General features: G+C 43.0%; 1 pseudogene; it reads left to right on the plus strand.

Moving 5' to 3' along the window:
• Nucleotides 1-4,988: 4,988 nt before the first annotated feature.
• LOC101523527 (adenylate kinase 2, mitochondrial-like) lies at nt 4,989-5,563 on the plus strand (annotated as a pseudogene).
• The last annotated feature ends 2,031 nt before the right edge of the window (nt 5,564-7,594 follow it).

Below are 7,594 nucleotides of genomic sequence, written 5' to 3' on the forward strand. Positions count from 1 at the left end.
AAGAGGCAAATTCTTTGAACTTTGCTTTACTGTGGAAGAATTTTATTTCTTTTTTTTTTTTTTTTTTTTGGTTAGGTGTTTATATTTTATAAACTTTTTAAAAATTTTACTTTTTGTTATTATTATCAGTTGGGGAATCTTCATCTGGGGTGACCACAGGCTTGACTCTTCTGTGTGCCACTCAGTGCAGGATCAGGCTCAGTCTGTCATCTGCACTAGCCAATGTGTGTGTGTACTGGTGGATATGGCTACCATAGTTCAAGAGAACCAACTTGTTCCAGCGAGCCTACCACTGACCTGTTCCTCAAGAATACCAGCAAATGCTGCAGCCAAATTCAAGTGCCCCCCTCCCAATAACCCCCACCATGCCCACCCACAGCCCCAGTGTTGGCACATGCCAGCTTCTGCTACAGCTGAGCCCACATCCCATCCAACTCTTACACATACGTGGGTGCTACAGCTTAACTCAGCTCCTGACATCCCCAAACCTGGCCGTCACATATACTGACAGGTGCCATTGCCTTGTCCATCCTGGCCCACCCCCAGTCCTGATTCTCAAGCTCACTAGTGATAGGTACAGCTCAGCAGGTAAATCCCAGCGGTTCCCTTATTAAGCCTGCTCCCAGCACTGCGTCTTGTGTGTGCCAGTGGGTGCTGTGCCCCAGTCTAAGATGGCCTCCCACCAGTCTTAGCATTTGCCAGCAGGTGCCTCAGCATGAATCAAGTTGGTCTGCCCCCAGTCCCAGCTCTCACTGGTGGGTGCAACTGGTTATCCCAACCTGACCCACTCAGCCTTCATTTGACCTTCATGTAGATGTTTCAGTTCAACCCAGCCTGGACTGAACCCCATCCTGGCTCTCATTTGTTTTAGTGTGTGCTGTGAACTAATCCTGCCTATCCTGCCCCAAGACAAACTCACATATATGGCAATGGATACTGCAGGCCAGCCTGGTCTGGCCTGCTCCCAACCCCAACTCACACTCAGCAGCAGGAGCTGTGTCCTAGCAGGGGAGTGCCCCAAGGTTCCCTACCAGGTCTGCTTCCAACAGTGGATCTGGCAGATATACTGCACAGATTGACATGGCTAGTCCCCAGTCTTGGCACTTATTGTCAGGTGCTATGGCTTAGTCTGACTGGTCCACACCCACCCCAGCTCTCACTGATGGGAACTACAGCATAATCCGGCCTGGCCCAGCCTCTGATCCAGCTTTCATGTAACCTGGCAAGTGCTGCTGTCTAGCCTGGCAGCCCACACTCATTCTGTTCTTGCAAGCACCAGAGGGTGCTAGAATCTAGCTCAGTTTGGCCCACCCCAGACCCAGTCCCCACGCATCCCCCATGTATGCCCTGGGTCTTTCCTCTGATGGGTTTCTCCTGCCTAGCCTCCTCCCAGCCCCTGCTCCTATGTCAGGTGAGTCTGGCAGATGAGTTCTGTGGTCCAGCTTGGCTTGGCTAATCACAACCCCCAACTCTCAATGCAATCTGCATATATGTTTTCTTACAAAGTCAAGTGTCATCTGCAAAAACACAAGTACAAATCTTGTAAAAGAAATAGCCCATTCCTCAGATTTAGAGCCCTGTTTTCCAATAGAAAACTGCAAGTCCTTACAGGGTAGTGAGACAAATTTTTCTGAAATATGGGGTATAGGCTCAAGGCTAGACAGATGTTGCTGATTAATTCTTCCAGTTACCTTTAAAAACAGTGTAACCATTTGTTTTTAACTTTTTGTTACAACAGTAAAGAAAGTTACTGCTTGTATTGTATTACTGCTTCAGTGTTTCACATCCTGTTTCATTGTTTTCATGATATCACTTCTTTGCTGTGCCAAAGGCACCCTAAATATTTACAAGTCCATCTGTTTACATGAAATCCCAGAGTATCCCAAGGTGTATTAAGAAATAGTTGCTTTTTGGATTCCAGCATGTTTGGAAACTCTATTTCCTAAATATATTTACTCACACAACTTCCTACTTCAGTTGTAGAGATTTTATTGGGTGACTTTTGTTTGAGGAGTGTGTGAAGAGCAGGAGAGGAAGTGGCAGGAAGGAAGGTAGGTTCATGATTAGGTTGTGCCCAGAATGCATGAATCCTAACTGGAATGCACCCAAACAGAATTGTTTTGGGATCATCTGCAGCTGTTACCAAATAAAGGTAGTTTAAAAAAACATGAAATATTGAGAAAGGCTTTGGCAACAGAATGTGTTTATGGCAGTCCTGGTTTCTGCACTTAATGGTTGGATGAGTCAAGATATTTCACATCTTTCTGCTTTGGTTCTCACATTTTAGAAGTCTCACAAGTAAAAGTCTCAAAAAATGGACTCTTTGAATTGTTAAAAAATTACTTCAGATGTGAATACAGCTTGTAAATATTAAGGGACCATTTGAGTTTGTGATGATGTAATTACTACTGAATATTGTAAACTAAAGGTAAGCCATTCCTAAAGGGTGAATTTGCCCATTCTGAAATGACAGATTTTTTTCTCTTAAATTCTTAAGATTTTATTTCCTTAATATCTTAAAATAAAAAAATATTGGTAAATGTAACTTGCAAGCACCAAGTGTTTTAAATTTACTCCCTTTCTACTTTCAACATCATCTTTTACAGCATGAATATGACAAGCAAAATTTACTTTCAAGGAAAAAAAAGCCTACAGGGTATAACTACAGAGAAGACAAACTGGTTTTTCTTAACTGGTCTAAAACACATTTTGCCCTGAGGGTTTGCCTCGTATAAATTTCTGGACATGTCTGAGGATCCAAAGTTTCCAAATATAAAGAACTCTCTGTGTGAGAAAGCGATTCGTTGTTTCAAAGTAAAATTTAAGTTTAAAAATAAAATCCAGGGGTTTTTTTTTTTGTTTGTGTTTGTTTTTGTTTTTGTTTGTTGCTTTTTTTTATGAAATCTATGTTGAGATAAACAGCCCTGCCCTCCCACACACCTGTCCTCACTATAATTTTCTTCTTTCCTGCAGTAATCATATGAGATCTCTTTGCTTGTTGTCATGTTCCTTTTGATTACATTCTGGTCTCCTCTCAATTCCTTTACACTTCTTATTCCTGAGTGATGTGTAGAGTTTCAGCACTGCAAAGAAGTCCTTGGAAGATATTGTCCTGCTAAAAAGAAAAAAAAAGCATTGAGTAATAAATGATTCTTCTGATTTCTAACAAAATTACAATAGAAAATAATTAAACTTACAAAACTAATCCTTTGGTTTGCAGAGCATCCTGCACTGATCATTTTCTACCATTATTAAAATTATTATAGACACAAATTTTAGATTTGAGGACCATCTGCTTCACTGAATAAACAGTAGGAAAATTACAAAGAAAGAAAGAAAATATGCTCATCAAATTGGATTATTCCGGTTGGTTGTTCTCTTAATCAAATTACTGATATAACTGCCAAATCCTTGCCTTGGGAGACATGCCACACCTCTAAACAGAACCAAAATTACCAGGAGTCATATGAAAGTGAACTCAGTCTGAAGTCCAGTTAGTCTCCATTCTGCCTTCATTCCCTCTAGCCCAGGAAGACCTGCACCCCAGCTGAGGTCTCCTCTATTTCAAGATGACGAACCTTGCTGGGGTGCAGTAAATCAGACTTTCAGGTAGGCATGTGCATTTTCACTAAAACAAAACAACAAAATAAACCAAAAAGCCAAAACATACATTCAATATTAGGGTACAATATGATTTAGTCTTTGGAAAATCAAATTAAAACGGTTATTTTGAAACTTCAACTCATTATTGATTTGGTTTTTCACAGGAGGAGACACAGATTTGAAATGTTGAGAAATGCTGCCCAGATGTTTTCCTTCTTTCTAGTTCATGTGCAGATTTGTCTGACTTTTGTGCCAGATTCAAGGTCTGTGTTAACTGTGGGTGTCAAGGAGATAATGAGGGCCACAGGGCAGGAGAAAGAAAGCCAGCCTCTGTCAGCTTTGTGGCCCAGCAGAGGCCTTGCCTTTGTCCCCACCCTTCTCTTCCTCAACTGGCTTTTTTTATGCCTGCTGCATCCCAACACCCGCCCCCCTCAAGTAGCACAGGAAGCTCTGGATTTGTGCCTGGAGAATGAGCCATTCTGGAAGAGGGTCTGGAATTTATGGAGGGATTTACTCCATACCAGGATCCTGAGAGAGGAGAGAGTGAAAAGGAAATTGGAAACTTGACTTTTGCTTATCACTACGTACTTCTCGAGCCTTTTGCTAAGGAGTCCTAGAAAAACATAGGGAAACAAGACTCCATGACCGTACTCAGAGTTTTTGCATGGTTAACTGATTTTTGTCTCTAATTCCATAAGACAGTTCTGCTAATAATTATGAATCAATGGTTCTAAGAAAACAAAAGGAAAGCTGAAGTCACATATCCTGGTCATATTAGGAAATGTTGACACTTCATGGCATAACGCTGATCATCTATTGCACAGGAATAAAGATCTTTCTCAATCATTGGTATTAAATGCGAAAAAAAAATAAAAACACTGCTTTCTATACTGAAGATTTACTGAAGATTTACGTTTCTTCTTGATCCCAAAGAAGCAGTGATTACAGAGCAGAAACTAAAGATTCTGATGGTTGCACACTATCCAAAAACAGAGTGCTTTTTCTATGAGATGAGCCTTTCTTGGGTCCTACGCTCCTCATCTTAGAGAGTACAGATTGCAAGATGCAAGGCTTTGCAGGCAAGCCCACTTCACCTTGTCTACGCACTCACCCGCATCAGCTTTGATTTCAGAAACAAAGGCGGCAGCATTGCAATGTCCGACCATCAGACAATATGTGATGTGTCATTAGAGATGACTTTGGTTGGCTTACCCACAACACAAAAACATTCTTAAGAGGGATAATAGAATACAAATTAAAACGCAAATTATTGCAAAAGCTTAAAAAAGGAAGAAATGGGAGAGAGGGAGAGAAGTATGACTAAATTCTTGTAATTGTATCTAGGTGAGGAGTGTGGGCATGTGGTAGTGAGAGACTTTGACAGAATGGCTCTAAATGTGCCAGCAGGCCAAACCGAGCATCTGAAAGGCATACAGGCCGTGCTGCTGGGGCCACCGGGGGCTGGCAAGGGTACCAGGTACCCAAATTGGCTGAAAACTTCTGTGTTTGCCATTTGCCCACTGGGGACATGCTGAGGGCCAAGGTAGTTTCTGGCTCAGAGCTGGAGAAAAAGCTGAAGGCAACTGTGGATGCTGGGAAACTGGTGAGTGATGAGATGCTCTTGGGGCTCATTGAGAATAACCTAGAGGTCCCTTCAGGCAAGAGTGGTTTTCCTGTAGATGGCTTCCCTCAGAGCTTGAGGCAGGCAGAAATGCTTGATGACCTCATGGAGAAGAGAAAGGAAAAGCTTGACTCTGTCATTGACTTCAGCATCCCAGACTCCCTGCAGATTCGAAGAATCACAGGAAGGCTGATTCACCCAAAGAGTGGCTTTTCCTACCACGAGGAATTCAACACCCCAAAGGAACCCATGAAAGATGACGTCACTGGGGAACCCTTGGTCTGTCCATCAGATGATAATGAGAAAGCCTTAAAACTCTGCCTCTCATTTCCTCCATAGCAACTGGCCTTACCTAATGCACCATTATTGTGAAAACCAAATAAGCAAAATACCATGAAAGATTCCAAATCAGTATAACGGGGCTATTCTTAGCAGAACTCTATTGCATCTACAGGTGTATGTGATAATGGTTACTCTTTGGGAAGTGTTTCCAGCCTCTCAAAAGCTTTGTTGCCACAGCCCACAAGGCTGTGCTTCCAGAAGTGAGCTGTTGAATAGATCTTCACAATAGGATGCTGGACTCTCTGCCATTGTCCATACCTAAATGCCAGGATACACTTACATAACAGAATGATGGAATTGTGACTGATTGTATACTATTGTAATGATACAGGGGAAATCAATGGGGTATGTGTGGGAATTTGGGATGGGGTGAAGGAAAATCCCAGAGTCTATGGAACTGTATCATAAAATAATACAAAAAATAAATTTAATAATAAAAAAACAACAAACAAACAAACAAAAAAAAAACCCCAAAAACAAAAAACTGCCTGGTATACTACTGCACTTAAAACACGGCCCTGGTGGAGTACTGTTGGAAGTGGGGAATCCAGTCTGCCCTCGATGCTTCCCAGACCCCAGATGTCATATTTGTGTCCATCCTTGCAGCCTTCTCCAAAGCCACATCATAGTAACAGAAGGCCAGGTCAGACCGCACCACTGTTCATCACCCCACTGCACGATCCCTGCTCCTAGGTGCGGGGCAGAGGGGAAGGGTGGCCAGAGGCAGGATGGAGAGGGAAGGCTGAGGACAAGCTTGCTGTTTGGAAGAGCAGTAGTGTTCTTGTAGTGAGGCAGGTTCCTTTGGGAGCTTTTAAAAGTGTAAGTGAAGGGGAAGATTGATCAGAAAAACAGTGTGATTGGAGGCATCGGGTACAAATAGAGGCAGTTGTATTTCAAAGGAATCGGGTTTTTTTTTTTTTTTACTTGAATTGGTGATGATATTTTTTTAAAGCCCATCCCTAAGACCTCAGTTTTTACCTCAATATGTTATGGTTGCCAGGCCAAGAATACAGGAACTCAGACTGTGATCTCTCTGTCCTGTAGCGTGGGACAGGAAGCATCTGATTATTGACCTTGGTTCCCCACACCATCCAATGAGAGAATCACAACCTTGTCTGAGAGCTCTAGGGATTTTATCCACGCAGGTAATGGGTCAGCAAATCAGGTGAACTGGAATCATGGGGCAGCTGGAAGCAGGCCCTTCCTCTGATGTCCTGCTGACTTGGCCAGTGCCCCTGCCCCTCCTGGCTAAGCTCTCTGCAGCTAGCCAACACATGCCACAATGCTGTGTTCTTGCCTTCTTCATCCACAGTGTGTGAAGGGTCCCTTCTCAATCAATGAGCAAGTGTCCTGCGTAGTATCATCCAGATCATCCTTCCCATCCTCAAATCCTGTGATTGGGATCATTCAACAGGATTGTGACGGATTGTCTTCAATGAGGTGTCATTCTTAAGTGACCCTAAAGAATGCCTTGTTTGACCCTAAAAGTCAATAAAGTATGTGACAAATTTGTGGGCGAAAAAAAGTACCTAAAGGGCCACATGACATGGCTCAGTGTTTAAATCCTTGTTTGCACGTGCTGGGATCCCCTATGGGTTCTTGTCCTGGCTGCTCCACTTCCCATTTGGCTCTCTGCCTGTGGCCTGGGAAAGCAGTTGAGAATGGACCAGGCCCTTTGTCCTGTGCCCACGTGCAAGACCTAGAAGAAGTTCCTGGCTCCTGGCTCTGGATCAGCTCAGCTCTGGTTGTTGTGGCCATTTGGGGAATAAACCAGTGACAGAATATCTTTCTGTATCTCCTTCTCTCTGTAGAATCTGCCTTTCCAATAAAAATAAATAAATCTTTTTTAAAGATATGTCACATGGCCTTTTAAAATTAATTTATTTGGGCCCGAAACTGTAGCCTAGCAATTAAAGTTCTCGCCTTGGACATACTGGGTCCAATATGGGTGCTGGCTCTAGTCCTAGTGACTTCACTTCCCATCCAGCTCCCTGTTTGTGGCCTGGGAAAACAATTGAAGAGGGCCCA

The sequence above is a fragment of the Ochotona princeps genome, chromosome 1 (genome assembly GCF_030435755.1).
Source record: "Ochotona princeps isolate mOchPri1 chromosome 1, mOchPri1.hap1, whole genome shotgun sequence".
In the NCBI taxonomy this organism is placed as follows: Eukaryota; Metazoa; Chordata; class Mammalia; order Lagomorpha; family Ochotonidae; genus Ochotona; species Ochotona princeps.